This window comes from Saccopteryx bilineata, chromosome 7 (assembly GCF_036850765.1).
Source record: "Saccopteryx bilineata isolate mSacBil1 chromosome 7, mSacBil1_pri_phased_curated, whole genome shotgun sequence".
In the NCBI taxonomy this organism is placed as follows: domain Eukaryota; kingdom Metazoa; phylum Chordata; class Mammalia; order Chiroptera; family Emballonuridae; genus Saccopteryx; species Saccopteryx bilineata.
In genome coordinates, this window is record NC_089496.1 from 71,868,997 (window position 1) to 71,876,040 (window position 7,044).

The 7,044-nt window shown below is 43.8% G+C and overlaps 1 protein-coding gene across 3 annotated transcripts in view; it reads right to left on the minus strand.

Annotated features, from left to right (window-relative positions):
- TMEM266 (transmembrane protein 266) overlaps window positions 1-7,044 on the minus strand; it is an 85,045-nt gene that overhangs the window by 77,021 nt on the left and 980 nt on the right. The gene's annotated exons all lie outside the window — the stretch shown is intronic.

The following is a 7,044-nucleotide window of genomic DNA, read 5'->3' on the forward strand; positions in this document are numbered from 1 at the left end:
AGACCCCAAGGTCGCCAGCTTGAGCATGAGCTCATCTGGTTTGAGCAAAGCTTACCAGCTTGGACCCAAGGTCGCAGGCTCAAGCAAGGGGTTACTTGGTATGCTGCAGGCCTGCAGTCAAGGCACATATGAGAAAGCAATCAATGAACAACTAAAGTGTCGCAACGAAAAACTGATGATTGATGCTTCTCATCTCTCTCTGTTCCTGTCTGTCTGTCCCTATCTATCCCTCTCTCTGACTCTCTCTCTGTCCCTGTAAAAAATATTTTTAAAAAATTTAAAAATTAGGCAGCCCCAGCCTGACCAGGTGGTGGTGCAGTGGATAGAACGTCAGACTGGGATGCAGAAGACCCAGGTTCAAGATCCCGAGGTTGCCAGCTTGAGCGTAGGTTCATCTGGTTTGAGCAAAAGTTCACCAGCTTGAGCCCAAGGTTGCTGGCTCGAGCAAGGGGTTACTCGGTCTGCTGAAGGCCTGCAGTCAAGGCACATATGAGAAAGCAATCAATGAACAACTAAAGTATTGTAATGTGCAATGAAAAACTAATGATTGATGTTTCTCATCTCTCCATTCTTGTCTGTCTGTCCCTGTCTACTATCCCTCTCTCTGACTCTCTCTCTGTCTCTGTAAAAAAAAAAAAAAAAAAAAGGCAGCCCCTCCTTTGATCTTCATTCAACTTCAGTATCCTCTTTACTTGATTATAAGGGGAAAGAAGGCAGGACTAAAACCTACTGGCTCAGGGCCAGGCTCATGACAAGGTCTGAAGAGTTAAAAAATTTCCCACTTACGTCCTCTGAGCTCATTTTACTTGGAGAAATGTCATGAGTTCAGGAAAAAAGCTCTAAACACTTTATAAAATCCTAACAGCTTCAAAGGTTGGTAGAATTTCAAACTCCTTTACAAAGCATTAAATAACTCCCTGCACTCCCATTTTGTAAATGATTTCTATATATCCCTCCTCATTCCAAAAATTATTCTGAGGTGGTTAACTCTCCTTGTGGGGCTGACTCAATTTTCCCATATAAAGCTTACATGGGCTTTAGGACTGATCAATACCTAGGAGGAAAAAAAGATTTTGAGAGGGCCAAGAAAAACTGCAACATTTGGCAGCTAAAAGATATGAGTTAAATTTCTACTATGTGTAAAGCATAGTGTTAAATGCTGAGAATGACATTTTTAAAAGCATAAAGCACAGCTGGTGTCCTTCAGTAATTTATAATCTTTCTGAGCGAGACAGGCTCGGTGCCCATGCGAGGATTTCTTATTACACATGCTCAGTGTCTCCTGAGAGGCACAGCCCTCAGTACTCTCTCTCCTCTGACTAGGAAGGAGAGACAGGGCAGGAAGGGGTGAAGGTGGCACTACAGTGGGGACTGTATGATAAAGGCTCAAAAGTGGACACACTGAGAAGGATCAGGGTGGTAATTAAAATAATTAGGAGTTAAAGTTAGGGTTCTTAGCCTCTGAAGGTATCTAAGTAGGAATTCAATGATAAAAGGTGATATTTACTGAGTACTTACTCTTGACTAGTCACACTCACTTAATCCTCTTCCTGACAGCCCTATGACATAGGACAGGAGTGTTAAATCACTCAATGTCACACGATTAACAAGTACTAGAGCCAGGATTCAAACCCTGGGAAGAGTCCACACTTGCCTTCCTCTGCCGACTGCCTCTTGACAGAACAGGAAGGATGCAACAGAGAGACCAGATGCCCTAGGAAGGAGCTGTGACTGGGAGCATTTCAAGGAGTAGGAGTCAATAGGATCAGATGTTGCTGATCCATGAGGAACGAAATCTGAGAAACAGCCATGGATTTGGCAATTAGAGGTGACCTTTAAGTGTTTGTTACAGTACCGGGGTAGGAACAGGGGTTCCTTGTAGGACATCAAGGATGCAGTGACAGTAGATCGAGCCAAAGGCAGAAACTGACAGTGAAAGGACAGGGAGAGATGGAGAGAAATTTCCAAGCTTTTCTTCTGACACTATGCCCCAAAGCAATGAAACATTTTCTTTGCTCAAGGGTTTACAATGTTTCTCCCTGATCTTTTGTTCCAAAGGACAAAACTAACACATTTCAGTAGTCAAGTTTAAATGAGAATTAGCTTGTCTAGGGCATCACATAAATTAAAAAAACAAAACACTTTATTTATCAAATTCAGGTAAAATATAAAGATCTGTTTTATAAGAAAGATTACTTCACCTTATATACTGCACTGATTGGATAACATGGCAGTTCTAGAATTAGGGTGAGAGGCTGAGGGAATAGGACTCACTTTGGACTTATTTTTTGAGCCAAGAGAGAGCAGCTGAAAGTATGTGTTATGACTTGAGATTGAAACCCAGAGAACAGCTGCCCAGTCACAGCCTGGACTTCCAAATACCTGGGTTACAAAGGGGCAGAAATATTCATTAAAATTCTGTTTTAATGAGCTGTGGGGATTCAAATTATTCAGCCCCTGCCCTACCTACTGAGTAGCTTCTATTACAAATCAAAAGCAGTTGTAGGGAGGTTGTGAGTTTTTGAAGGGGAGCTCTCTCCTGGTTGGTAATTCATAATGCCTAAAGCAGCACTTAAAGCTGCTGAGAAGAGAGAAGGGGGAGAAGAAGCCATCCCATGGCTGAAAAGCAGCTTCTGGGAGACTTTATTCCATAACCATTAACTCCCTCCAGCATCCAGATACTAAATTCTAAAGCGTTGAGTCCCACAAATGCCCATTATTTGCTGCAGCTCAAGAACTACTGCAAATAGTAGATGTATAAAAGGACTGCAGTCCAGGACCACGAGGGCCAAAAAAATCTCAGGCTGTGATGCTGTGGGTATGCGCTTGGACACTTGAACTCTTACACCCAGGCTTAAACAGGAAAGACACCAATAGGTATTTAATCTCTAAAAATGAAACAGGCTGAAGCTGGGTTGCAGTGATTAACCTGCCTGTGTGAGTGTACACAGATTCCTTTTCCTTTCAAGTGACTGGAGCCACTGGGAAAGTTGGTGGAATCTTTGGATGTCTTTAAAACATCCACTCTCCAATAGAAGAGAACCCATAGGTCTCCTCTTTATCACAGGCCATCTTGCCACAAACCTTCTGCTGCCTTGTCACATACCCCAACCCTCAGGTGACTTTCTCCCTATCTTTACAGGGGCTGACTCCACCCAGGAGGTTTCTCTCTCCCCAATACCAGCTCAAGGTAAGACAAGGTCTCTCCCAATTCTTCTCCACTTTCCTTGCTGTTCCCCCAAACACACACACAAAGCCTTTGCACTTTAGAGGTGTCACCACTCACTATGGGGGACTGTAAGGGCTAACTAAACAAAGAGTGTGGGAGGCTGGAAAGATTTAAGGATGCCATAGTGGCTTGTCAGTTGTTTTCCATGGTTTGGAGAGTGAACAAAACAGACAAAATTCCTGTGCCCTGGTGTGGTCATTCTAAGGGGAGATGTACAATAAAAACTAATTTATATAGTGAGCTACAAGGGGCTATGAACGAAAGCAAAGTGAAGAGGAGGGCTAGGAATGCTTTTGGGGTAGCATGTAGTTTTTTAAAGAGTGTTGAGAATTTGAGCAAAGCCAAAAGGAGATGATGTTGCAAACCATGCAGGTATCTGCAGGAAGAGCAGTCCAGGAAAAGGAACCACTAGTGCTAAGATCCCGAAGCAGGGGCAACAGCAAGGAAACCAGTGTGAATGGGCAGAGGAAGCATAGAATGGGAAGACAAAGAACTATGGAATGGAACACTTGTCATTCTACATTTTTTTTTTTTTTTTTTTTTTTACAGAGGCAGAGATAGACAGGGACAGACAGACAGGAACGGAGAGAGATGAGAAGCATCAATCATCAGTTTCTCGTTGTGCGCGTTGTGACTTCTTAGTTGTTCATTGATTGCTTTCTCACATGTGCCTTGACCGTGGGCCTTCAGCAGACCGAGTAACCCCCTGCTGGAGCCAGCGACCCTGGGTCCAAGCTGGTGAGCTCTTTGCTCAAGCCAGATGAGCCCGCGCTCAAGCTGGCGACCTCGGGGTCTCGAACCTGGATCCTTCCGCATCCCAGTCCGACGCTCTATCCACTGCGCCACCACCTGGTCAGGCTCATTCTACATTTTAAACAATATTAAATTAAGAAATACTAGGAGAAAAAGTACACTTCACAACTGACAAGGTCAGTCAAGGAAAGACAAATGTGGCAGTTCCCAGTGTCTTCCTCAACAATGAATTAAAATGTACATTATAATCAGGCACTGCAATATATGCTAGCTATACAGCTGGGAAAATTTTCAGTTTCTCCCCCTAACTCCCCCCCACCAAACAATAACAACAAAGACGGTTGATGAGGGGAATAAAAAAATAATGGTTAAGCATCCATAGTTTCCCTAGGGCTTTTACCAATTTAAATATGTTTCAATTAAAAAAATGACATAGTTCGAAAACATTTTACATTCCTCAAATTGATCACTGCACCAGAAAGGATGCTCAGCTCTGCATGAAGTAAACTCCTGCTTTAATCAAAGAGAGTAGGCTGGTCTACTTCTTGGGTGCTTTTTATTATAATTACAAGATTTCTGACTGAAGAAGATAATGATGCTCCCCATAGGAAACCCCATTTCCTTCACAGAAATCAAGCAACAACTCTTTTTGCTTTCTGCTTCTTCCCCAGTAATATCAAGACTCATCTTGAATTTATTTGATCATAGACTAGAAATCCCAGGGCAGAAAGACTTTGCCTCAACATTTCTGTGAATATGCTATTCCAAAACCAAGTGTTTTCCATGAGGCAAAACAGCTATAAAAATGGCTTTACTGTCAACAGAACAGTGTAATGAAAAGTAATATCCTGGTGTTCTAAAACCAGTCATATTTCCCAAGTTAGAAAACAGCTTATAGACTTTACAAGAGAATCTTCTATCTCCTGCTTAATAGTATTCATCAATTTATCACTGAAAGCTGTAATTTCCATGGAATATAACTCTCAAATAATTCCTATACCGCTTTCACTACATCTAAAATATGTAACCTGAGTATAAAAGTTTGTAGCCCCACTGGGTGAATTTCCCACTGAAGTAACTACAGCAATTCCTAAGTCTATGTGAACTGCTAGGAATATGCAGCAAGAGCCAACACCTGAATTATGATAATGCATTTGCAAAAAGGATTAAATATACATCCATAGTTGAATGCACAAGTTCCAAGACTTTCAAATAAATAACGGTTACAATTGTAGACAGACGGAATTAGGGTCCATGGGTAGTATGGATTCCTATGATTGCAACATTGGTTCTATGGCTGGCAGTGAGGTCAGAAGATGGTGTGCAGGGCAAGGCAAAAAGACTAGAGCAGGATTCAATAATGAAAAACATGACTGGCCTGTCCTGTGGTAGCGCAGTGGATAAAACATTGACCTGGAAGGCTGGAGTCGCCGGTTCAAATCCCTCAGCTTGCCAGGTCAAGGCACATACAGGTAGCAACTACTATGAGTAGATGATTCCTGCTTCTCCACCCTTTCTCACTCTCCCTCTCTTTTTCTCTCTCCAAAAATATCAATAAAATAAAAAAATTTTAAGCCCTGGCCGGGTTGGCTCAGCGGTAGAGCGTCGGCCTAGCGTGCGGAGGACCCGGGTTCGATTCCCGGCCAGGGCACACAGGAGAAGCGCCCATTTGCTTCTCCACCCCTCCTCCGCGCTTTCCTCTCTGTCTCTCTATTCCCCTCCCGCAGCCGAGGCTCCATTGGAGCAAAGATGGCCCCGGGCGCTGGGGATGGCTCTGTGGCCTCTGCCCCAGGCGCTACAGTGGCTCTGGTCGCAACATGGCGACGCCCAGGATGGGCAGAGCATCGCCCCCTGGTGGGCAGAGTGTCGCCCCCTGGTGGGCGTGCCGGGTGGATCTCGGTCGGGCACATGCGGGAGTCTGTCTGACTGTCTCTCCCTGTTTCCAGCTTCAGAAAAAAATGAAAAGAAAAAAAAAAATTTTAAATGACTGATTCGTTCTACCTGACATTTATACACTTTATAGATTTAAATCTGAAGGGAAACTACTTTTTAAACATAACTGCTTATTTGGGAAAGTTAAATGGAAATGTTCTTGGGCCCCATTTTTAATAGGCTCAGTGCCACCTCAAAAAATTCCACAGGGACCAATTGTAAAACACCAATTTCTCTTAGTGGAAAGCCACAAAGGTTGGTGTGGAATCTATGAAATAGAAAATCCAAGACCGTGCTCATGCATAAGCTTGATCTTAATGAAAACATAGACGGAGTGGCAGCACCTGGGTCAAAGCCTTCGCCCAAGGTCCTCCAACACCCCTAGCAACCAAATGCACTTGAGTTTGTATTCTTATCCTGTCCCTGACCGTAACCGTGGGCAAGCTGGCTGACCTTTCTAAGTCTCAGCTTCTTCATCTTCAACATGGAGATCACAGGTTGTCTGTGAGGATTAAATAAGATCACACACAAATAGCTTTTAGCTCAGTCCCTGGCACTCATAAGCATTTAAGAAATGTGTTGCCTGACCAGGCAGTGGCGCAGTGGATAAAGCGTCGGACTGGGATGCCGAGGACCCAGGTTCGAGACCCCAAGGTCGCCAGCCTGAGCGAGGGCTCATCTGGTTTGAGCAAAAGCTCACCAGCTTGGTCCCAAGGTCGCTGGCTCGAGCAAGGGGTTACTCGGTCTGCTGAAGGCCCGCGGTCAAGGCACATGAGAAAGCAATCAATGAACAACTAAGGTGACGCAATGCGCAACGAAAAACTAATGATTGGTGCTTCTCATCTCTCTGTCCCTAACTCTCTCTCTGTCTCTAAAAAAAAAGAAAAGAAAAGAAAAAAAAAGAAATGTGTCCTCACGATATGATGCGGTGCTATGACTATATTTTAGAAGCAATTACTGTCCTGCTGCCATATTCCTTCATCTCGTGATAACCATGTTCAGTCTATGCTTCTAACTTTTACTATTCCTTCACCAGACTATTTGGGGGGAGGGGACAAAAGAAAGATAACCAGGTACAGACATCTGACTCTCCGGAGAGGGTTGCTCCACCCGGACTGAAAAGCCAGGGA